Genomic DNA, 26445 nt, shown 5'->3' with positions numbered 1-26445 from the left:
CTATCACAGAAAGGTCACTAGTCGTGTGTAGCCCTAAAATATATTTTCAGCAATGAGTTCCCAAGAATTAGAAGGTGAAATGTGTTGAGGATGGGGTTTAAATCGCTTTTTGCTGGAGCAGACAGTTGCCCTCAGCACAAAAATCAGAAAGGGTATGGATCTGAATTTACTGAGTTGGTGACCATAGGCATTTAATCTTTTGGGCCAGTTTTTTTCATCTGTAAAATGGGAATAATACTTGCAATTATCTACCTCCTAGAGTTGTGAGGAAAACACTTTAAATCTTAAAGCATTATATAAATATGAATAATCTCTAAGCTTGCTCAGCTTCTGCTCCAAACAATAATATGAGGAACTATTTTGAACAATTTTTTTTTACTTTATAGAACATCCTTTATTTTTTAAATTAATTTGTTTTGATTTATCGACAATCACTTCCATAAGCTTTTGAGTTTTAAATTTTTCTCCCCCTCCTTCATCACCTCCCTTCCCAAGATGGCACGCAATCTGATATAGGCTATACATATACATTCCTATTAAACATATTTTCACATTAGTCATGTTGTAAGTAAGAATTAGAACAAACAGGAGGAACCACTAGAAAGAGGAAACAAAACACAACAGAAGAAAAAAAGAATAGTAAATAGTATGCTTCGATCTGCATTCAAACTCCATAGTTCTTTCTTAGCATTTTCCATCATGAGGCCTTTCGAGATGTCTTAGATCCCTGTATTGCTGAGAAGGGTTAAGTTTATCATTATTAGTCATCACACAACATGGCTGTTATTGTGTATAACGTTCTCTTGGTTCTGCTCACTTCACTCAGCATCAGACCATATAAGTCTTCCCAGGTTTTTCTGAAGTCAGCCTGTTCATCATTTCTTATAGCACAATAGTATTCCATTACATTCATATACCACAACTTGTTCAACCATTCCCCAATTGATGGGCATCCTCTCAATTTCCAATTCTTTGCCACCACAAAAGAGCTGCTATGAATATTTTTGTACATGTGGGTCCTTTTCCCATTTATATCTCTTTGGGATATAGCCCTAGAAGTGCTATTGCTGGATCAAAGGGTATGCACATTTTTATAGCCCTTTGGGCATAGTTCCAAATTGCTCTCCAAAATGCTTGGATCAGTTCACAACTCCACCAACAATAGTGTTCCAATTTTCCCACATCTTCTCCAACATTTATCATTTTCCTGTTTTGTCATATTAGCCAATCTGATAGGTGTGATGTGGTACCTCAGAGTTATTTTGATTTGCATTTCTCTAATCAATAGTGATTTAGAGCATTTTTTCATATGACTATAGATGGCTTTAATTTCTTCATCTGAGAACTGTCTGTTCATATCCTTTGACCATTTATCAATTGGGGAATTTGTGTTCTTATAAATTTGTCTTAATTCTCTATATATTTTAGAAATGAGGCCTTCAGAGAACTGGTTGTAAAAATTCTTTCCCAATTTTCTACCTTCCTTCTAATCTTAGTTGCATTGGCTTTGTTTGTGCAAAAACTTTTCAATTTAATGTAATCAAAATTATCCATTTTGCTTTTCATAATGTTCCTATCTCCTGTTTGGTCATGAATTCTTCTGTTCTCCATAGATCTGATAGGTAAACTATTCCTTGCTCCCAGTTTGCTTATGTATCAGCCTTTATATCTAAATCATGAACCCATTTTGACTTTATTTTGGTATATGGTGTGAGATTTGGGTCTATGCCTAGTTTCTGCCATACTCTTTTCCAGTTTTCCCAGCAGTTTTTCAAAGAGTGGTTCTTATCCCAGAAGCTGGGGTCTTTGGGTTTATCAAATAATAGATTACTATAGTCATTGACTACTGTGTCTTGCATATTTAACCTATTCCACTGATCCACCCCTATTTCTTAGCCAGTACCAAGCAGTTTTGATGATTGCTGCTTTATAATACAATTTAAGATCTGGAATTGCTAGGCCACCTTCCCCTGCATTTCTTTTCATTAGTTCCTTTGATATTCTGGACCTTTTGTTTTCCAAATGAATCTTGTTATTATTTTTTCTAACTCTATAAAATAATTTTTGGTAGTTTGATTGGTATGGCACTGAATAAGTAAATTAGCTTAGGTAGATTGTCATTTTTATTATATTAGCTCGCCTACCCATGAGCAACTGATGTTTTTCCAATTATTTAGATCTGATTTTATTTGTGTGAAAAGTGTTTTGTAATTGTGTTCATAGAGTTCCTGGTTTGTTTCAGTAGGTAGACTCCTAAATATTTTTAATATGTCTACAGTAAGTTTAAATGGAATTTCTCTTTCTATCTCTTGCTGTTGGGCTTTGTTGGTAATATATAGAAATGCTGATGATTTATGTGGGTTTATTTTATAGCCTGCAACTTTGCTAAAGTTGTTTATTATTTCAAGTAGTTTTTTACTTGATTCTCTAGGATTCTCTAAGTATATCATCATGTCATCTGCAAAGAGTGATAGCTTTGTTTCTTCTTTGCCTATTCTAATACCTTCAATTTCTTTTTCTTCTCTTATTGCTAAAGCTAACGTTTCCAGTACAATATTGAATAACAGTGGTGATAATGGACATCCTTGTTTCACCCCGATCTTATTAGAAATGCTTCTAGCTTCCCATTACATATAATGCTTGCTGAAGGTTTTAATAGATGCTATTTATTATTTTAAGGAAGACTCCATTTATACCTATGCTTTCTAGTGTTTTTAATAGGAATGGGTGTTGTATTTTGTCAAAAGCTTTTTCTGCATCTGATGATCATGTGGTTTCTGTTGTTTTGTTGTTGATATGCTCAATTATGCTGATAGTTTTCCTAATACTGAACCAGCCCTGCATTCCTGGTATAAATCCTACCTGGTCATAGTGTATCATTCTTGTGTTAAGTTGCTGAAATCTATTTGCTAATATTTTAAAATTTTTGCATCTATATTCATTAGAGAAATTGGTCTATAATTTTCTTTCTCTGTTTTGACTCTTCCTGGTTTAGGTATCAGCACCATATTTGTATCATAAAAAGAATTTGGTAAGACTCCTTCTTCACTATTTTCCCAAATAGTCTATATAGTATTGGAATTAATTGTTCTTTAAATGTTTGATAGAATTCTGTAAATCCATCTGGCCCTGGAGATTTTTTCCTAGGGAGTTCATCAATGGCTTGTTCAATTTCTTTTTCTGAGATGGGGTTATTTAAGTATTTTACTTCCTCTTCTGTTAATCTGGGCAATTTATATTTTTGTAAATATGTATCCATTTCACTAAGATTGTCAAATTTGTTGGCATAGTTGGGCAAAATAATTCCTAATTATTGTTTTAATTTCCTCTTCCTTGGTGGTGGATTCACCCTTTTCATTCTTGATACTAGTAATTTGGTTTTCTTCTTTCTTTTTTTAAATTAAATTAACCAAAGGTTTATCTATTTTATTGGTTTTTTCATAAAACCAGCTCTTAGTTTTATTTATTAGTTCAATAGTTTTCTTAATTTCAATTTTATTAATTTTCCTTTGGTTTTCAATATTTCTAATTTGGTGTTTAATTGAGGATTTTTAATTTGTTCTTTTTCTAGTTTTTTTAGTTGTATGCCCAATTCATTGATCTCCTCTTTTTCTATTTTATTTATGTAAGCATTTAGAGATATAAAACTTCCCTAAGAACTGCTTTTGCTGCATCCCATAGTTTTGGTATGTTGTCTCATTATTGTCATTCTCTTGAATGAAATTATTGATTCTATGATTTGTTGTTTGACCCAATCATTTTTTAGGATTAGATTATTTAGTTTCCAATTATTTTTTAGTCTATCTTTCCATGGCCCTTTATTACATATAATTTTTATTGCATCATGATCTGAAAAGGATGCATTTAATATTTCTGCCTTTCTGCATTGGATTGTGAGGTTTTTATGCCCTAGTACATGGTCAATTTTTGTGTATGTGCCATGTGCCGAGAAAAAAGTATATTCCTTTCTATCCCCATTCAGTTTTCTCCAGAGGTCTATCATACCTAACTTTTCTAATATTCTATTCACCTCCTTAACTTCTTTCTTGTTTATTTTGTGGTTAGATTTATCTAGTAGAGAGGGGAGGTTGAGGTCCCCTATAGCTTTGCTGTCTATTTCATCCTGTAACTCCCTGAGCTTCTCCTCTAAGAATTTGGATGCTATACCATTTGGTACATATATGTTTAATAATAATATTACTTCATTGTCTATGGTGCCTTTTAGCAGGATGTAGTTTCCTTCCTTATCTCTTTTGATAAGATCTGTTTTTGTTTTTTCTTGTCTGAGATCAGGATTGCTACTGGGGCTTTTTTTACCTCAGCTGAAGCATGATATATTCTGCTCCAGCCTTTTACCTTTGTGTGTGGCCTCTGTTTCAAATGTGTTTCCTGTAAACAACATATAGGATTATGGTTTTTAATCCATTCTGCATCCTTTCCGTTTTATGGGAGAGTTCATCCCATTCACATTCACAGTTATGATTACTATCTGTGTCTTTTTCTCCATCCTTTCCCCCCTTTATGCTTTTCTTTCTCCTTTTCCTTTCCCCTCACTAGTGTTTTGCTTTTGACCACCACCTCCTTCAGTCCCTCTCTTTATTATCCCTTTCCCTTTTCTTCCCCTTTACTTACCTTATTCTTCTTCCCTCTTCTTCTCCCTCCCTTTTCTTTCCCCTTTTCCCTCCTACTACCTATAGGGCAAGTTAGATTTCTATACCTAACTGATTATGTTATTCCCTTCTTGAGCTAAATCTGATGAGAGTAAGGTTCAAACAAAGCTCACCCCTCTTTCCCTCTGCTGTAATAGTTTTTGTCTTTTCCTGTAATTTACCCTTGTCTGCCTCCTCCTTTCTTTCTCTCAGTACATTTTCTAATCAGATTAATCCACTTATTATCCATTTAACCCACTTGATTAGATATTTTTTATCATTACATCAAAGTCAACTTATATCCACCCCCTTTATGTATACTCCTTTAACATGTTATAATAATAACACAGTTCTCAAGAGTTACAAGTGTCATCTTCCCTTGTAGGGACATAAACAGTTTGCCCTTATTAATAACATGTTGTAAAAAAAAAATTTTTTTTTAAAAAGGGGGGCAGCTAGATGGCACAGTGGATACAGCACCAGCCCTGAAGTTAGGAGGACCTGAGTTCAAATCCGGCCTCAGAACAAACACTTGGCACTTACTAGCTGTGTGACCCTGGGCAAGTCACTTAACCCCAATTGCCTAAAAAACAAAACAAACAAAACATGTTGTTTCTTTCTGTCCCATTTACCTTTTTGTGTCTCTCTTGAGTTTTGTATTTGAAGATCAAATTTTCTGTTGAGCTCTAGTCTTTTTATCAGGAAGGTTTGGAAGTCCCTATTTCACTGAATATCCATCTCCTGCCCTGAAAGATCATGCTCATTTTTGCTGGGTAGTTGATCCTCGGTTGTAATCCCAGCTCCTTAGCCTTACTGAATATCATGTTCCACGCCCTACAGTCTTTTAATGTAGAAGCTGCAAGGTCCTGTGTCATCCTGACTGTGGTTCCAGGATATTTAAATTGTTTCTTTCTGGCTGCTTGCGGTATTTTCTCTTTGACCTGGTTATTGTGGAATTTGACTACTATATTCCTTGGCATTTTCAATTTGAGATCTCTTTCAGGAGGTGATCAGTGGATTCTTTCTATGGCTATTTTACCCTCTGGTTCTAGGACCTCAGGGAAGTTTTCCTTTATGACTTCCTGAAAGTTACTGTCCAGGCTTTTCTTTTCATTGTGATTTTCAGGTAGACCAATAATTTTTAAATTGTCTCTCCTGGATTGATTTTCCAGGTCAGTTGTTTTACCAATGAGGTATTTTACGTTTTCATCTATTTTTTCATTCTTTTGTTTTTGTTTGACTGATTCTTGCTCTCTCATAGAGTCATTAGCTTCCATTTGCCCAATTCTAATTTTTAACAAATTGTTTTCTTCTTTTAGATTTTGTACCCCCTTCCCCATTTGGCCAATTGTATTTTTTAGGAACTTGTTTTCTTCAGTGTACTTTTTTTTCCAGTTGGCCAATTGTATTTTTTAGGGACTTGTTTTCCCCTTCTTTTCCCTGACATTGCCACCACACTGGTACAGGCCCCCAACACCTCATGCCCAGAGCACTGCAATAGCCTGCTAGTGAGTTTCCCTGTTGCAACTCTCTCCCCACTCCAATCCCTCCTCTAGTCAGGTGTCAAACTCATCTTATCTTCCTAAAATGTCATTTTGGCCATATCACCCCCCATTGAATAAATTTCAGTGGCTCAGTATTACATTTTTTTTAAGGCAATTGGGGTTAAGTGACTTACCCAGGGTCACACAGCTAGTAAGTGTCAAGTGTTTGGTCTGAGGCCAGATTTGAAATCAGGTCCTCCTGACTTCAGGGCCGGTGCTCTATCCACTATGGATGGAATAACATAAAGAAAACTCTTAACATAATTGATTATATTAATGACAAAAGTAACAAAAATCATATGATTACATTAGTAGATGCAGAAAAAGCTTTTGACAGGTACAATACTTATTACTATTAAAAACACTTAAAAGCATAGGTAAAAATAGATTTTTCCTCAAAATGATAAGAAACATCTACCTAAAACCATCAGCAAGCATTATTTGTAATGGAGATAAGCTGTAAGCCTTCCCAGTAAGATCAGGGGTAAAACAAGGATATCCATTATCACCAATATAATTCAATATTGTATTAGACATGCTAACAATAACAAAAAGAAAAGAAAAAGAAATTGAAAGAATCAGAATGGGCAATGAGGTAATAAAACTATCTCTTTGCAGATAATATGATGTTATACTTGGAAAATCCTAGAGATTCAACTAAAAAGCTAGTTGAAACAATACTTTTAGCAAAGTAGCAGGATATAAAACAAGGCCATATAAATCATCTGCGTTTCTATATATCACCAATAAAAGTCTGTAAAAAGAGATAGTAAGAGATACCCCATTTAAAATAATTATAGACAGTATAAAACGCTTAGGAATATACATGCCACGACAAACTCAGGACCTACATGGATATAATTATAAAACACTTTGTATACAAATAAAGTCAGATTTAAATAATTGAAGAAATATTCATTGTTCATGGGTAGGCAGAGCTAATATAATAAAAATGACAATTCTACCTAAACTAGTCTACTTATTCAATGCCATCTGAATTAAATTACCAAAAAATTATTTTGTTGAGCTACAATCACACACAGAAATGTTTCTTCTTTTTTCTACGCATTAGCATTACTGACCACTAAGTTAGCCGAATTCCTCTTGATATTGGTCTAAATCTATGCTTGAAGTAAGGAGGTGAATTTTGGGGAAAGTTTCAGTCCAGGGCCAATCCCTATTCTGTTAACAGAGAACTTCTATGTAAAAAATAACAAGTTTCTAGAAATGTATTACGCATCAATCAAATATTAAGCATGTACTATGTGTCAGGAACTATATTAGGTATTGGAGCTAGAAATATAATGAATGAAATCCTTATAAGGAGTTTACATTCTAATGAGAAAGGCAACAAGAACAAATAAGCTTAGAGAGAATAAATCTAAATAAATACAAAGTAGTTAATACAAGGTAGTTTGAGAGGGAGGGCTCTAGCAGTTGAGGTAATCAGGAAAGGCTTCATGTAGGGAGTGTTGCTTGACCTACATCTTGGAGGAAGACAGGAATTCTATGCGGAGGAGGTGAAAAGAGAATGCATTCTAGGCATGGAGCATAACCAGTTTGCACTGCAAGGAGATAGGTGTTAAAATATCATATTTGAGGAAACAAGAGAAATCCAGTTTAGATGAATCAGTGTGTGGAAAAAGAAATAGTGTCTAGTGAGGTCGAAAAGATGGGTTGGGGCAAAATTGAAAAGAGCTTTAAAAATCAAATAGAGGAATTTATATTTGGTTCTAAAGGCAATAGGGAGCCACTAGAGTTTATTGAATAGAAGAGTGAAATGGTCAAACTTATATAGTGAAGTAACAAAGGAGACTAAGAAGAAGAAATTAAACAAGTGAGAGGAAAATAAGGAGAAAATAGTGTCGTGAATGGAATACATGGAAAAAACTTCAAATCATGGTAACCATCGTGGTTCTAGTAGTCACCATCTGTCACTCTGATCATTTCAGTAGCTTCCTAAATGGTCTCCCTGCTTTCTCCTTTCTATAATCTTTTCTCCACACAGATTCCAAATTGATATTCCAAAAGAACTTTGAACATGTCACTTCCCTGCTCAAGAAATTTAGGTGGCTCCACGTTGCTTCTAGGATAAAATACAAGCTTTTCTGCTTGGATCTTCTTAGATTCCACCTCCTACATGAGGCCCTTCCTCCCCAGTTGTTTAGTTCCACCCCTTCATTCCCTAAAATTATTTTGTATTTACCTTGCTGTGTAGACATTGTGCCCCCCCCCCCGAAGAATGTAGGCTCCTTGAGGTTAGGCACATTTCATTGTCTTTGTATCCCCATTATTTAACATAATACTTGCTCACAGTAGGCACTTGATAAATGCATATTGAATTGAATTGAACTAACATTCTATGTCTATATTGCATTGAAAAAAATTGAGTTGTGAAAATGAGTTTAAAGTATGAACAACTTTATATTTCTTTGAGTATAAAGTATTATGATAAAGTAGAATTCTTGGTGACATCACGGCCTAAGATTAAGTCATCTTCTTGTATAATGGTTCTTTAAATTCAATATAACTTGGATTTCAAGGCTCTACATATTTTTTGTAGATAGAAATATTTTAGCATGCTAAAAAACACAATAAACCTCCAGAAAATATTTCCTCTATATTTATTCCTACTGTTTCAATTTGATTACAGAATCAGTTAGTGCACCACAATGTGTTTTGATATAATAAAGGCAAATGTTTTGTTGGCAATGTGAAAAATAAAGTTAATAATATAATCTTATCTTTTATAATAATAATTATATTCTTTTATTTATGAGATATTTTATAGTGATTACATCTAGGTACTTTAAAAAACTTACTAGGTCATCTAAATATATATAATGGAAAGAAATATTCATTATTATAAACTGTACCATATCTATTATTGGTTAAATGCTGATGAGTTAGTCAGATTATTCATAATTACAATTTTCACACTGTTTAGGATGAGCTAAAGTTCTCTTGCTAGGTTTTTATATCCTTCTAGCTCTTAGGAATTCAGATGCCATAAAGCCTTTTCCTAGTGGAAAGGACTTGGAGTGAGCAAGACTTGTGTTCTTATTCTGACTCATATAGCTTTGTGACTATGGACAAGTCACTTAATCACTCTGAGTATCAGTTTCTTCATCTGTAAAAGGGAGGCAGCATAATATTGCCAATAGAAACTGGGCCCTGGATCCTGGAGGACCATGACAGCTATATACTAGCAATGTCACCCTACACAAGTCACTTTCTCAGTGTCTCAGTCAGCTCTCTAAGACTATAAGTTACAGGGAAGGTGCCTAGTTGCAATGACAGAGAAAGTTTCTCCACCCAGTTACCTATTCCAATAAAATCATGATACAGTACTCCCCTAAAATATTCTATTTCATAGGATTATTGTAAGGATAATGCAAGATAATACGTATATATACATATACAGATATAAATCACTTTGCAAACCAAACCTCACTAAACAAATGTCAATACTATTATTGTATTAAAGGCCTTCACAATTTCAGCCTGACCTTCCTCTCCAGCATGTGTCATGTGTGTTTCATATCACGAATATTTTCCCACAAGGTAAGAATATCTCCTGATTAGCCTTGTCAGGTATACATATAAATTATGTGCTAATAAAACTATGTAACACAAATGAATCTCCCTGTGAGTGTCCAGCCCATTCCCTGCTTCTTCTCTTCTCGTTCTCCCTCCCCCCTACCCCAGACTCATTTGGCCTCTCTGGATTCCACTCATATACATGAGTCTACCAGATTAGAATGAAGCCCCAACCATTAAGCCCTGTCAATGTGACCATGTTAGGATCTATCTCGAAATCTGTTCAGGCTAATGTAGACACACAGACAAGCATACACCTGTAAGGGAACTCTGTTCTCCTAGGAACACAAAAGATGAAAGTCATCTTGCTTGGATAAATGCCTAGGATCCTGGGCACAGAAAGAAACACTTATGCCCATGACACAGAAAAATGGGAACCTAGTCAGAGAATGCTAAAGAATTTCTCTTCAGAATAGATCTGCATATAATGTCCAGAGACAAAAATCTGTAAATAACTTCCAGAAGATCTGAAGATTGTCCAAGTTGAATAACCAGTACAGAAAAACAAGTTTATATATTGGGCATTTATACTATAGCTGCTGAGGCACAGTTGCTTCCAAATTGGAGGGGCAGCTCTCCTCTGGCATGGTAGCAGGCACGGGCAGCTACGTACAGCTGTACAGCTGTACAGCTGCTCCCAAGACCTATCTTCTGTGTTTCTGTGGAAATAGGCAGCAGAAGAGACAGCTGAATATCACTGTCACTTCATTTCCTGCATTAGTGCTAGACTCTATTCAAATGGGCATACTCACTATCTCCCAAACACATCTTGTGTACACAAGTTAGCTATAATCCAAGCCAAGTTGATCCAATCTACTAGTAATTTACTAAGTGATTATTCTGTGCAAGATACTATTCTAGGTGTTGGTGATGCAAAGACAAAATATCTTTCTTCCCTTCTCCCTTTTAACACCTATCTAAATACTTTCAATCTTTCAAAACCCAGTTTTAAGCTCTTCCTCTACTTCGAAATACTCCCAGCTAAGAGGCACAGTGAACTCTCTCCTTCAAATTCATCAGTTAATCAATAAGAATTTATTAAACTCCTACTATGAATGTGCCGGTACTGTACTAGGATCTGGAAATACAACTGTAATGCATTTGGTTATTAATCATGTGCTTCCTTGACATCATTTGTATTTTTACTTAACATTTAAGACAACTTGTTATGGTCAGTCTTACCAAGCTTTCTGTTCTGTCTCAAGTACATGTTCTAAAATAGCTCAACTCCAAATTAGCCATGTCTGGTCTGCCTAAAAACTGTCTTTCAGAAAAATTTTACAACAAATATACATCTCTATCTAAAGAGGGTTGGGTTGGGGTGCGGAGAGCCACATTGATTCACACAGGTATGATTCACAGCACAATAAGGATTCATAGGCCCCAAAGGTACAAGGAATCATATTATTCACTGAAGGAATAATGCTTGGTGTCTGTCTGCTGGAGAATATAAAGATAGCTATATGCAGGGCTGACATAACTATCTGGGAAGTAGGCTTTCTTTCTGATGTGTATATTTGAGACACACTATAGAGCTTTGTCAAACTCCCCAACTGTTAGTCACTACTACAGATTTATTTGGGAACAAATGAAAACAACCACAAGAAACCTCCAATGTAACTCTAGTGACTTTGAAGTACTGGATATAGAAGGTCAGGGAGAAACTTAAGATGATGTTTTCATCTTTTTCTCCTGGTTGAAGGTTTTTGACATTAAAAAAGAAAAGAGTGAAAACAACTATGTACATGGTGTTAAAGAAGAGGATTTAGATTTAGGTTTACGATACCAGAAAAATCTACATACAGAGCTGCCAAAGTAATCTTTCCAAGGCATCAGACTGACCATGTCAATCTCCTCTTCAGAATCTGTCAGTGGTTCTCTACTGCCCACATAATAATAGGCAAACTCCTAAGCATAATATTTAAGACCATTTACAAACTGGCTCCTACTTACCTTTCTAGCGTCATCTCATATACACCAACTTTATGAACTAACCAAACTATTAGCTGTCATCTGACCTTGACTTCACCTCTCAACCTCCCTGAATTCTCAGAATCCGTCCCCCATAGCTCAAATATACTTCCACCCCACCTCTACTTTTCAACACTTAATTCTTCTTTCAAGACTTAACTCAGGGCCATATCCTCCACCAGTCTTTCTTGTTTTCCATTTCTACCCACAGTGGTTAGCACAATCTTCCTCCAAAATTTTCCTGGTACTATACTTTTTTTTCTGTACATGTGTTCCTCCAGGCAAGGACTGTTTTACTTTTATCTTCATGCCTTGTATATATTAGGCATTTATCAAGAATTGAATACTTAATTCCTATCAAGGAACAGAGCTAATCACATGAAACCTAGGGAGAAACTGAGGGTTTAAGTAGGGTGGGGAGCATTTTGAGCAAAGAAGAGAGAAACAAAAATAATGTTGTGGAAGCAAACTGCAAAGTTAGCTTAGGATATGTATAATTTTTCCCTTTGGACCTCAAATAAAATTTTGTTTTGTAGCTCTCTAATATACTTATCATGTAAAATCACATGTTATCATTATCTGTGTTTGAATTTTATTCTACTACTAGACTGTAAGCTTCATGAAGATAAGGACTACATCTTACCTAATTAGTAGTTTAATGATGAATGGAATGCTCTTTTTTAAAAAACAATAATCTTCTGATAGTGCAATTACAAGTGATTCAACAAACAGGAGAATTTCAACACCTAGAGGGAATCCCTCTTTAAATTGTACTCAGTTCTGGATCTACTCTATCATCTTAGCAAACTTCTTTGGCATATATCTCTATCTTTTATACCTCATCTAATGTTTATGATCAGAGGATCATTGAAGAAGGTTTTTCCTATTGTTATATCTTTCAAGGAATCTTGAATGATTTTGACGTGTAGAGAGTAAATACCAACACCCTGCTTTATAAGAGTCTATAAGGCAACATTTTGTTCTACTGAACCAAATGCTTTTCTGCCATCACTAAACAATAATCACAGTGAGATCTTATATTCTCTATAATTTTCTGTTAATTGCAAAGTGGTAAAGATGTGGTCCATTGTTGAATGTTGCTTGCAAAAGGCTGCTTGTTCCTTGTTAATCTCATCAAGGATGCCTTTCATTCATGTATAGATGGTTCTCATAAAGATTTTGTAATGATGGGAGAGTACATATATAAATTGGTAATCACATTGATGTATAATTGATCACCTTTGTTTGGTATTAATAAGGTCCAAATTTTCTTCCACTCTCGGATATCTTTCTTTCAGACATTCAGTGCCTTTACAATGATATTGCATTGTGCATATCATTCTGGGTTCCACCTTTTTAGAAGAAGCATTGACAAAATACAGTGCATCTAGGGGAGATGCAGAATGGTGAAGGATCTAGTTAACTTATAATATGAGAAATGGTTGAAGGAATTTGGGAGTGGAAAAAAAGAAACCTAGGTTGGGACAATCCATGGAATATCAGAACTTAAAGACAATTTAGACTAGATCACCTAGTTCAACCCCCTCTGTAAAAACAGGTGAGGAAACTAAGGTCTAGGGAGGTCAAGTGACATAAGCCCATAATTTAGTGGCAGTCAGGACTTGAACCTCAGTCTTCTTGCCTACTAGCCGATTGTTCTTTCCACTATACCATACTGCAGGAAAAGAGTTCAAGGACTGTCATGGGTAAGAGGGCTTACACTGATGCTTTGTAGCTCCAAAAAATAGAATTAGAACCAATTGTTAGATGTAGCAGAGACTTAAATTTTGTTTCAGCATAAAGAATAACTTTCTGACAATGACAGCTGTCATAATTGTTGGAGAAAGACATTACATCATAGTGGGTAGAAAGATGGCCTCAAATCCAGTAAGACCTGGATTCATGTTCTGCCTCTCCTATGTACTAGGTGAGTCACTTAATCTCTCAGGTTATACTTATAATTATAGGCAACTATCTATGCCTATAAGATGCCTAGAATGTTTTTTTTCCTTATCTGTTAATTTCCTAAACCAATGAAATAGAAGTCCATTCTCTATTCTTGTTGCTGAACAGAGTAGACACAGCCAGCATGGCTAGGAAGCAGAGTACAATCATAAATAAATTGACCGCAAATGTTATCTCTGTAGTCAGTTCCATCAGAGTTCAAATTAGCAACTAGGGAAATCACCACAAACTAAATTCAGGGTAAGCCTGTGAGGCCATTGATGATGAGTTAGACTCAGAGATAATAGCTCACTTAGGTGCCGAAGTCCTTGAGAAGTAAGTATGCCATCTGTAAAGTTCCTTTTTTAGTCATTCTCATTAGTCAGATGCTAGCTGTTGTTTCTACTCTGATGAAAGGGTGAAAGTGCTATTAGCACTCTTTAAATTTGGCATACTGGAACAAAGTCCCAGTCACCCCAGCCTGGTTATAATTCAGGGTTTCACCCTGAGAGGGTGGTGATTGTTTGAAGGGTTTATAATAGGAACCCAGTACCAAGGGTCTCATGGTTATTTTGGAGATTCGCCACTGTTATTTTGCAGTAGCAAAGTGTAGATCTGATCATGTAACTAATACGGTCACGGTAGGATTGGTGAGTTCTAGTTTCCTCCCACTATCTCATGTGAGTGTTTCTGTGATTCTCTCAGGGGTCTAGTTGGTTTGGCTGGATGCCTAGAGAGCTTTTATTTCCCTAAGAATAGTGGCATCTAAAAAGTGCTAATGTCATGTCTGTCCAGAGCTATGGAAGTGCTGGTTTAGGCATCAGGATAAGCAACCTTCACCAAGGGAATATATCAATTAAAAAATCTTGCCCTCAGGCTTGACTTTAGCTCTTTGTCTGATACATCCTTACTGAAGCATTTCTCTTTCCCTGGAGCTAAAGCTGAGTCACAAGACCTAAAAAAAGGGGGGGGAAGGGGAGAAGGGAATAGAAGCATTGCAATTCAATTCAATTAAACCTCCATGCAAAAGGCAAACATTTATTAAGTCTGTGCACAAGATACCAAGCTAGGTGACTGGAATTCAAAAATGAAAAGCAAACCAGTCCTTTCCTACAAGGAATAGTTTCTTATACCTGGAGAACAGAGCAGGCTGGTCTCTCTCCTACAAAAGAAGGTAAGGGAACTCAAGGCATTAGATTATCTGGGAGGCTGAAGTGACTTTAAAAAAAAATAGAGACTTACTGTAAAACAAAGAGCTGAACTTGGTACAGGTCTATAGTCCCAGTCTGTAGTCCTTTCTCCTAGGGGATTTTGAGGCTGGTGGATCACTTGAGTTAAGGTATATCTTGAGCTATAGTATAGCTAAAGCTGGGGACCTGTGCTAAGTCTGACATCAATATGGTAAGAGTTTGGGGAGGGATTGGGAAAGCAGCTTCCTAAGGATGCTAGTACAGGTCATAAAATGGAACAGGTCAAAGCTGCCATGCCAATCAGCAGCAGGATCAGGCCATGAAGGTCAACTCTATTTCCAGCCTGAGAGAACTAGTGTCAAAAAACAAACAAAAAAACAAATAAATCTATAAGAGATTAAAAGCAAAGAGAGGGGATCTGAAGAGATAGAATCCAGAGGGAATTCAGACTTATGTTGGGAGATTGGAGGGTATAAGAATGTGACACAGAAGACAAAGTGGGGAAATGAATATAATACTTGGAGCTAAAGAACAGATATGAGGCTGTTTTCAAAAAGGAGAGAGTTGGACCCTTTGAGAAAGCAGCTAGGTGGCTCAGTGGATAGAGTGCTGGGCCTGGAATCAGAAAGACCAGAGTTCAAGTTCCGCCTCAGACACTTACTAGCTATGTGACCCTAGGCAAGTTACTTAACCTCTGTTTGTCTTAATTTACTGGAGAAGGATATAGCAAAGAATTCCAATATCTTTGCCAAGAAAACCCCATAGACCCTAAGACCATATTGGTGTGTTATGGTCCATGGGGTCACAAAGAGTCAGACGTGACTGAACAATTGAACAACAACAACATATCCTTTGAGGGTCTGAGTAGGAAAGGAAGAGTAATGGAGGACTGAGGCAACTATTTGCCAACCTCATAATAATAAAGTCTGTTGTCTACCCAGGGCCTGTATCCAAGACATGGAAGAGAATTTCCCAAGACCTGTCAAACTGGATGACTCCACCCTCTGCTAGTGATCCATGAAGACACAAATGATACTGCCAGAAAGAATCTAGAAAGCATTGATAAAGATTCCAAAATATTGGGCAAGAAATTAAAGAACTTAGGGGCATAGGTGGCATTTTCATCACTACTACCCATTGAAGGCAAAAGATTCCAAAAAGAAAGGTAGATTTGGAAAGTAAACAGCTGGTTAAGAAGATGGCATCTGAGAACAATATTTAAATTTTTGCATCACAACCTAAAAATTAAGGAATGACAGGCTCCTTTCCAGGAATAGGATACATCTAATAGAGTTTGGCAAAAAAGTATTGCCTTCAGCTTTGCAAATCTAATCAAAAAATTTTAAAACTGAAATGTAAATGGAGAGGATAAAATTGCCTATAACTTTTGACCAGCCCAGATGCTCTATGGAGTAGCTATGATCTAAGAATAGAAGTAGAGACACCCAGAAATTCATAGTAGACAAAGTTCAAGAAAAGAGTCAATAAAACCCATAGCTTCTAATGTCTAATCATGAATGATAAAAGTCTGGATAACAAGCAAGGTAAACTAGATGTACTAATACAAAAAGGCGAATTTTACCACATTGGTATGGCTAAGACTTGGTAAGATGAAACTTACGACTGGTTATTATGAAATAGTTTATTTTATTCAAAAGAAGCAGAATGGGAAGCATAACATCATCATAATTATACTTGACCCTTAAATACTTCTTTATCTCATTTGATCTTCACATCAACCCCATGAGGTGGTCATTAAAGATATTATTATCCTTATTCTCTTCATTTTCTTTTTTAAAAAATTAATTTATTTATTTTTAGTTTTCAACATTCACTTCCATAAGCTTTTGAGTTTTAAATTTTCTCCACCTCCTTCCTCTCTCCCCTCCCTAAGACAGCATGCAATCTGATATAAGCTGTACATATACATTCTTCTTAAACGTATTTTCACATTAGTCATGTTGTAAAGAAGAATTAGAACCAATAGGAGGAACCACAAAAAAGAAACAAAAAAAAAGAGAGAGCAAATACTATGCTTTGATCTATATTCAGACTCCATAGTTCTTTCTCTGCATGTGGATAGCGTTTTCCATCATGAGTCTTTTAGAGTTATCTTAGATCCTTGTATTGCTGAGAAGAGCTAAGTCTATCAAAGTCAGTCATCACATGATCTGGCTGTTACTGTGTACAACGTTCTCCTGGTTCTGCTTACTTCACTCAGCATCAGTTCATATAAGTCCTTCCAAGTTTTTCTAAAGTCTGCCTGCTCATCATTTCTTACAGCACATTTTCTTCATTTTCATGAAGAAACAGAGGCTCAAAAAACTTAAATGACTTGCCCATAGTAACATAGCTGGATGTAATCATGTAGAGAATGTCAAGAATCAGAGGGAGTAGACATGGTAGAGAGCATTTGGGTAAAGATCAATTGAGGCAGAGGCATAATTGTCATCATAATATTGTATAGATAACCTGAAGAGAAAGGAGAAATTGATGAGGAGTTTGAGAATCATATAAGCCTGACACAAGTCATGATAAAATTGGGATGGAGAACTTGAATCATACAGACATCTGCTGGAGTACTCTTTCTACCTAAAATATGGCAGCTAATAATTTCTTGACTTGTCTTAAGGTGGCCTAAAAGTCAGGAAGACCAGGATTTAAGACTTGAATTTTGCCTTTCATATTTATAATACCTCTGGGACTCTGGGAAAGTCATTGTACTTTTCAGGACCCCAGGCAACAATCTAAATCCATAAATTGCAATGAAGGTGCTGATCTCCGTTGGCAGAGGAAGTTCTTCACCAAGAGATCCCAACATTTATGAAATCACAGGTCAGGTTCAAAAAGATTCACTACATTTTGGTTTAAGTTCCTTAAAAAAAAAAGAAAATTCAGAGGGAAAAAAATTAAAAATAAGCATTTAGGGAGGGTCTATTCCTAGCACAATGGATGATGCCACAAATATATGAAGGTAAAAGAGGCCAAGAGACCAAGATTGGGGAATAGCCAATATATAGCCCAGTTTGAGTAAGCCATATAATTAAGAAAGTTTATAGGTATAAAATAAGCCTGTAAATGTAGGTCAAAGTCATATTGTGAGGGATCTTGAATGCCAGGATTTTCCAGCAGGCAAAAATAGTAGTAGACTTTTGATCAAGAAAGTTATGAAATAAGATCTATTCTTTTTTTTTTCAGACATAAAACTCAGTTTTATTTATAGGATTAAACACTCTTTTTAAAAAAAATCAGCCTGGGACTTCCAGGTACCATTAATTGCTATCATTACATCAGAAACTTGTAACTGCAAGCTAATACTGCTAGACTTTGAAATCAATTTAGATCTCAAAGTCATACTTCTGCCCTAATCTTTATCAAAATGGTCACATCATGTAACAATTCGTATTCCAGAATCTGACCTACATGTTCAAGGTTCTAAATCATCTATCCCAAACTAAATTTATAGAACTTGCCCAAGTCAAAAGGTCTAGCAAATTGGCAGGGCTAGAATATACTTTTCTTGTAAAATGCCTACCAAAAATAAAAGTTATAAAAGGACTCTAAAATATTCATGTAAAGATGAGGCAATGGCTTGTTCAGTCACCTCTTATATTCCGCTATTTGATCTAGACAGCCACAATCATGCAGAGAGAAAGCTCGAGAAAAATTTTTCTTGCATCTGAGTGGAAACCTTAAAAGCAGATATAACTGCTCCAGATATGTCAAAGAGATGCATAAATATCAACTCATCCATGACATCCACAGAATAGGGAAGCTGTTCCATGCCCTTCTAGTTTGTTGTTTCCCCAGACAGGTTAACTACATTCCTGTGATAACTAATTACGGCTTGTCAATCCTCCTTCTCCTCCATTTACCTAAAAGAAAAAATAATTTTTTTTATCTTGAGATTCCCTAATTGCTTTCTCTACCTTAGGTCTCTCTCCTCTATGCCTTAAGGGTCACCATGCATTTAAAAAAATACCCCTCTTCCACTTTTTATTATTAAAAAGTGTGTTTTAACAATCTGCTCATTGCTAGTGATCTTGCTCAGATCTCCCTTTTCATTCAACCTATTTTCTATAAATTAAGCCACCCCTCATTAAGGGTTAATTTTTAAAAGAAATTAAATATAAAATATTTATATTCAATATTTATAATCCCTCACCAGTTGCCCTTTACATGATCTGCCAACTAGGCATCCTTTTCTACAATCCCCTAAATCACAGGGGTGTTTGATCTCCCTGTTGACTCAAGGTAAGCAATCTGAATTTAGAGTTGGTTGATAAATAAGCTCAGTCAATACTCAGTTTCCAAGAGTTTTACATGGTTTCATTTTATTCAGTTTGGATGTAATCTCTTCCAGAGTTAACTCTACTTCAGCTTGTAGATGAAATGGAATGTAGAAAGGTCCACTTCATATTTTTGGCACACTTGTGGACATCTCTTCCCTTTTTCACAAGAGTCAACTGTAGAAAAGTCTATCTGAAGTGTCTCATGCTGAAAAGTAACCTAAGACCAGTCAATGATCTTTACAATGATTCTTGAGGTACAACTGTAGCAAGTTACTGTAATTTGAGCTTAAAAAAACATTAGACCAAGAGGAATTCTCTCAAATGGGTTTAAATGTGTTTTATTTTAGACAACCTACATGCCACATTTTTAAAAACAATGCCTCCACTCCACATAAATCAAGGTAAAAAATAAATGAATAAAGCTCAAGATGACATCAGTCCAAGTCCTGATGTTGTATAGATGACAAAAAGCAGCAGCCAGTTATGATGACAGGTGATTCAAAGTAATCAGCTGAATTTGTTAACATTTCTCCGTTTCTAAACCATCCTTAAATAAAATCATATATGGAGTCACACCATTCTCATGGAAGTCCAAGACAGCCACCATGCCATCTGGTTTCATGTTTTCACCTGTAAAGAACTGATCCTTTTTTAAATTAGCAAGGATGTGTTTGATTTGTTCTGCAGCTCCTGTCATAAAAAGTTTTGCACTATCTGGGTTGTGTTCTTCAAGTATGACTTTGATTGATTTCAGGTAGTCCTTGATGTACTTTTTGTAGGATTCTTTTGTGAAACTAGGTACTTGCAGATGATGGTTTATTACCATATCAACTCCAGTGATCACAGTGCCATCTGTTCCTTCTCCCTCAGGACCTTCAGCAGAGGCATTTCCACCAATGAGAGAATCATTAATGGTACCCTGTCCTCAGTGGTACCCTCTGTCCTCCTGACCATTTTCCCCTTCTGGTGCAGCTAGTACGGGATCTCCCCAATCTTGTAAATGTGGGAGAACATCTCATTATGGCTAATCAAGCCCCGGTAGACGATCAAGGAGGCAGAAGGAGGGAGGCAGCGGGGGCAGTGCTACTGATGCAGGGTCCAGGAGCACAATGTAGCCAGAGCAACGCTTGGGAAGGTGGGATGCGGAGCGGGGAGCAGGAGAAAAAGCCCAATAAGATCTATTCATTAAGATTGACAGCATTATGAAGGATGAATTGAAGAGGAGAGTCTGGAAGACACAGAATCCAGTTACAAGTCTAATGCTATTAGCAATGGATGCTGTCCAAAGGAGGGCAGGAAAATCATGGTGCCCTGTGGAGTCACAATACAAAACATTTAAAGGAGAACCAGGTCAAGCACCTTTAACAAATATGGCTAGGGAGAACATTGCTAAGCAATGGAAGATATCACAAAAAAACAAAATGGATGATTTCAATTGCATGAACTTGAAAAAAGTTGTGGTTTTTTTTTACACAAACAAAATCAACACAACTCAAATAAAATGGAGGAGGGGAAAGGAATAAGAATTTATGTAGCTCCCACATAGTGATATGATTTTTTAAATCATATTTTTAAATAAAAATTTTTAAATAAGCACTTTTATAAAAAGAACATTGTGGGGTCAGTGCTATTATTATCCCCATTTTACAGTTGAGGAAACTGAAGTAAACAGAGGCTAAATGACTTGCTTAGAGTCACACAGCTAGTAAGTGTCTGAGACCAAATTTGAACTCAGATCTTCTTAACTCCAAGTTCAGCACTTTATCACTTTTGCCACCAGCTGCCTATAATATAATAATGCTATCATTATGTATTTTTAAAGGAAGCTATTAATTGGAGGAAACCATTACATCAGATATCTCCAATAAGGACTTGAGATCTAAAGGGAACTAAAACATATAAGGCCAAGAGCCATTCTCCAATGTATTAGTGGTCAAGTGATACTAACAAATAGTTCTTGAAAGAAGAATTATAAACTATTGACAGCTATGTGAAATATTGTTCTGAGTCACTAATAACAAGAAAAATACAAATTAAAGCAACTTTGTTTCCCTCTCACACTCAGAAATTACCAGAGATGACAATATATGAGAAAAGTAAAGGTTAGAGAAACTTTAAAAAGATAGGTAAGCTAATACACTGTTGGTGTAGCTATGAATTGGTCTAACCATTCTGGAAAACAATTTAGAATTATGATTTTTTTTAAGAAAAGAAAGCGACTAAAACATCCACACCACTTGATGTAGAAATCTCAATATCCCAGAATTTGAGAACTGGAAGGGACCCTCAGCAACCATCTAATCCAACCCATATACCAAAAGATTCCTGACAGCAGCACTGACAGGGAAGGTGACCTAGGCATAGCTAGAGAGGTCATCAAGTCTCCGCTCAAAAGCTTCAGCAGTGAGAAACCAGCTACCTCTCTAACCCAGACCTTTTTGGTTTTGGATGGTTAGGCATATACTCCAAGTTTATCTAAGAGGAAATAAAAGTCTCTTCTACAGCATATGATTCATAGAAGTACTTTTTGTGGTAGCGAAGGAATGGTAAACAAAGTAGATGCACATCAACTGAGTAATAACTAAACAAACTTCAGTTCATGATCTTATTGGAATATTACTTTGCTATCAGGAATGTTGGATATAACGAATACAAAGAAGCATGAAAATAATTTTATCAAATGAAAAGTAATGAAAAATGATTATTGTAATTCAAATAGGAGGAACAAAAAAAAAATAATCAAAACAGTGGTACAAAATAAAAATGATCAAGCCTTCCCCCAAAGAAGAAATATGAGTGGATTCCCTGCCCTGATTCTTTGAAGAAGTTGGTGACCATGGATGTAAAACACAGTTTACAATGTCCTGCTTTCTTGATGTGTTAGTTTTATAGAGCTTGCTTATTTTTCTTCCTCTTTTAAAATTCTTTATTATAAAAGAAGGTTAACTGGGAGGGGTTAGAGGGAGAGATACAGTAAGAAATATAGGTGGTATAAAAACAAAAGTACCAATAAAAATTTATTTTTAAAAAAGAAATTTTTTTAATAATTGCTCAAGAATAAGTTGTCCCTTCAGAACTTTTAACTACCACAAAGGGTATCAGTAGATGTTATCATGTTTTTGATTTCTTAAACAAAGCTAAGTGCTCTTTAAGCAGCATCAAGATTGAGGTTTTGAACTTGATGAGCCATATATTCATTTGGCTGATGTTTCACACAGAGAAAAAGATATTTTTCTTTCTTTTTGTCAGAGACTGTGAAAATATTTCCTTCATTATACATTAAGATGGGGCAGCTAGGTGTCACAATGGATAGAGCACGGACCTTGAAGTCAGGAGTACCTGAGTTAAAATTTGACCTCAGACCAAACACTTGACACTGACTAGTTGTATGACCCTGGGCAAGTCACTTAACCACAATTGCCTAAAAAAAAAAAAGAACCATTATACATTAAGATCCTTAATTTATTCCACAAACTGACTTAAAGTTAAAGGGTCTGATGAGGGTACCCAACATCAAAAAGAAGAAAAAGAAAAGGTTACATACCAGGGAATTATTTACTCTGAGCAGCTTTGTACTGAAGGAAGTGGTAGTATTTTAAAATCGCTAAATCTTAGTATAAGGAGGACAACGACCCTAGGCATAGCTATAGGAATGAACCTCCATCCCACTCTCTTCAAGCTTTTTCTTAGTTTGTCAAAGCTTCAAGGCAATTTGCATGGCCCTAATTACCAAAAGCATGATGAGAGTTGAAAGAAATCTACTAACCCAAGCTACAGAGCCAGTGATGCAATGGAAAGTGTGTTGTATTTGGACCCAGAGAATCTGGGTCGGAATCCCAGTTCTGCCACATACTACCTATGTGAACTCGAGGAATAAACTTGAACTCTCAGTGGAAGTGACATTCTGCTCCTGGCTTTCCAGACTTACCAGGCCTTGGGGGCAGTCTGGCTCTGAAATTTCCCTCAGGGTCTGGGGCCTTCTCATCCCGGAATATCCATCCACTCCCCTATCTCCTTACCCAGGAAAAGCCCACCTCTATACCAACCTCCTTCTCCCATTGGTGAGTTTCTCCTGGAATATCCATTTTGGGGAGCAACTCAGGCTGGCTAGCCTTCCTTCCCTTCCTGGCTCTGCTTTTAACTTTCCGGACTTTGCCGCCATGCCTTAGCTAACATCTGATATTGCTACACCGTGTTCCTATGCGATACTTCCCTTCCTCTGTCCCCTTCTCAGTTTCTTTTTGTGTGTTGTCTTCCCCTATTAGAATCTGGGCTATTTTAGGGCAAGGACTGTCTTAACATTTGCTTGTATTTGCATCCCTAGTGCTTAGCACAGTGCCTGGAACACACTAAGCACTTAATAAATGGTTGTTGCCTTTCCTTGCTTTTCTGGACATCATTCACCTAAACTGTAAAATGAAAAGATTGGATTAGACCAAGGTACATTCCAGCTCTAAAGCTAAGATCCTATGACCCTAAAGTATAAAAGGAACCTTGGGGAATTCTCTCTGAGAGGGAAGGAAGTTTGAACCTCCCCCACCCAACCTCAAAAATCAATAAATCTTAACTTGATGGACTCTTCTCTGTGCAGATGGTTAGTCAGCTGACACCAGAATAGCTGAAAACCGTTGATTAGCCCTAGGCATATTGGCTATGCTCTCTCAAAAAAAGATTATTTAAATTCCCTTTGAAGAAAAACAAGCCCCAGAGTAGAAAAGAGTTCTAACATATATCAGGAACAACTTATCAAAGAAGAAACCTATGTCAGCTTTGGAGACAGAGAGGAGTGGCACCATCTGAGTTGAGACATCAGTGAAACAACTCATAGCTAGGTTAAAGAGCTGTAAGAGATGCTCCAGCCAAGATGCAAATCTAGTATGAGCTGTCTGAGCATTGTCCACTCTCCCACTGATGACATAGGAATCTGGGGCAGATTCTCTTTATATCTCTTATTTACTATTATAACTATTATCTACTGCTATTTTGTCTTAATTCAAAGCTTTGTTATTTGTTATATGGTTCTTGGTTATAATTAATTATGATTACCTGAAACAACTCACACTGAGCTTGAAGTAACAAAAACTTCTACTTTAGAACCCGTACTAAAAAAAAAAATCCAAACCTTACCCTCCCTTATTAACCTCTGAAAGCCCAGAAAACATCGCCCCCAGGAAAAACCCTGGAACAGCTGACCCAGAAGATACATGGGGTGCAGCAGTCCAGTGGCCCAGGTAGCTTGAATGATTAATGGGAAAGGCCCCTCTTGCTCTGGGGGAAGGGGAGTAGTACAGAACAGGACTCTTCCCAGCAAGCAAGCAGAAAGCCCCACTTCAGCATACCAGGAGGAGATCCTGAAACCCAGGTGGTGGAGCAGGCAAACACCAACACCAGGACCCCCAGGTGCATCAGTGAGGGTGGGGGAACTGATGGAAACCAGCATGGAAAATCACCAGGTACCTCTGCATTCTACAGCAACCAAGTCTCCCAGTGCCTCAGCAAAAATAAGGGAAGCAGCAGTATAAAGGGCCCCAGGCAGATAAACACCCTGCAACATCCATCTGAAAGGAGCTGAAGAAAGCTAAAGGAAAGGAAAAACAGGCAACCTAGAATTGCTCTAGAGTTCCAGCCTTGCTGATTCCAGCCCAACACCAGGTAAGCTGCCAGAACCCTACAGCCTCCAATTGCCAACATCGGAGGCCCCAGCACACAAAGCCAGTGATCAAGACCTAGACTCCCAACACAAGAAGCTTGGGTCAGTGCCCTCTGCTCCCCAACAGGAGAGCTCAATCTCTTTAAAGGCCAGGAAGCCATGAGCAAAAAGAAATGTATGACAGATTCTCATTATGGGAAGAGTGAAGATCAAGGCAGAAATTCTGAAGAGGACAACATTGTCAACAAACCCACATCTGGAACCTCAAAAGGGAATACGAACTGGTCTGAAGCCCAAAAAGCCTTCTTAGAAGAGGTCAAGGAGGATTTTAAAAGTCAAATGAGAAAGGTAGAAGGAAAAATGGGAAAAGAAATAAGAGGTATGCAAGAGAGAGTCAATAGCTTGGAAAAGGAAGGACAAAAATTAACTGTAGAAAACAAACACTTAAAAAATGAAATTGGCCAACTGGAAAAAAAAAGTACACTGAAGAAAACAAGTCCCTAAAAAAATGAAATTGGTCAAATGGGAATGGAGATATAAAATCTAATAGAAGAAAACAATTTGTTAAAAATTAGAATTAGGCAAATGGAAGCCAATGACTCTATGAGAGAGCAAGAATCAGTCAAACAGAAACAAAAGAATGAAAAAATAGATGAAAATGTAAAATACCTGGTTAATAAAACAACTGACCTGGAAAATCAATCCAGGAGAGACATTTTAAAAATTATTAGTCTACCTGAAAATCACAATGAAAAAAAAGAGCCTGGATAGAATCTTTCAGGAAATCATAAAGGGAAACTGCCCTGAGGTCCTAGAACCAGAGGGTAAAATAGCCATAGAAAGAATCCACTGATCACCTCCTGAAAGAGATCTCAAATTGAAAATGCTAAGGAATATAGTAGCCAAATTCCAAAATTACTTGCAAGAAGACAGAAAGAAATAATTTAAATATCATGGAACCACAGTCAGGATGACACAGGACCTTGCAGCTTCTACATTAAAAGACCATAGGGTATGGAATATGATATTCTGTAAGGCAAAGGAACTTGGATTACAACCAAACGATGAACTACCCAGCAAAAATGAGCATGATCTTTCAGGGGAGGAGATGGATATTCAACGAAATAGGGGACTTCCAAACCTTCCTGATAAAAAGACTCAACAGCAACTTTGATCTTCAAATACAAGACTCAAGAGAGACATAAAAATGTAAATGGGACAGAAGGAAACAACATGCTATTAATAAGGGCAAACTGTTTACATCCCTACAAGGGAAGATGACACTTGTAACTCTTGAGAACTGTATTGTTATTATACCATGTTAAAGGGGTATACATAAAGGGGCTGGGTATAAGTTGACTTGGATGTAATGACAAAAAAAAAATCTGATCAAGTGGGTTAAATGGATCCAAGCAAGTGGATTAATCTGATCTAAGAAAATATACTGAGAGAAAAGGAAAGGAGGAGGCAGGTAAGGGTAAATTACATTACAGGAAAAGTCACAAAAACCTATTCCAGCAGAGGGAAAGAAGGGGGGGAGGAGATGAGCATTGTTTGAACCTTACTGTCATCAGATTTGGCTCAACAATGGAATAACATAATCCG

General features: G+C 36.6%; 1 non-coding gene and 1 pseudogene across 1 annotated transcript; both read right to left on the bottom strand.

Annotated features, from left to right (window-relative positions):
- Nucleotides 1-18503: 18503 nt before the first annotated feature.
- LOC144456052 (small nucleolar RNA SNORA31) lies at nt 18504-18634 on the bottom strand. The gene has a single exon (XR_013484958.1). It is a non-coding gene; the product is annotated as a small nucleolar RNA SNORA31 (small nucleolar RNA).
- An 878-nt stretch (nt 18635-19512) lies between these two features.
- On the bottom strand, nt 19513-23175 carry LOC110207701 (translationally-controlled tumor protein homolog; annotated as a pseudogene).
- Nucleotides 23176-26445: the final 3270 nt, after the last annotated feature.

The sequence above is a fragment of the Phascolarctos cinereus genome, unplaced genomic scaffold (genome assembly GCF_003287225.1).
Source record: "Phascolarctos cinereus isolate Bilbo 61053 unplaced genomic scaffold, phaCin_HiC Scaffold_2;HRSCAF=192, whole genome shotgun sequence".
In the NCBI taxonomy this organism is placed as follows: Eukaryota; Metazoa; Chordata; class Mammalia; order Diprotodontia; family Phascolarctidae; genus Phascolarctos; species Phascolarctos cinereus.
The sequence above is the reverse complement of the archived record's forward strand: the minus strand, read 5'-3'. Positions and strand labels throughout refer to the sequence as shown.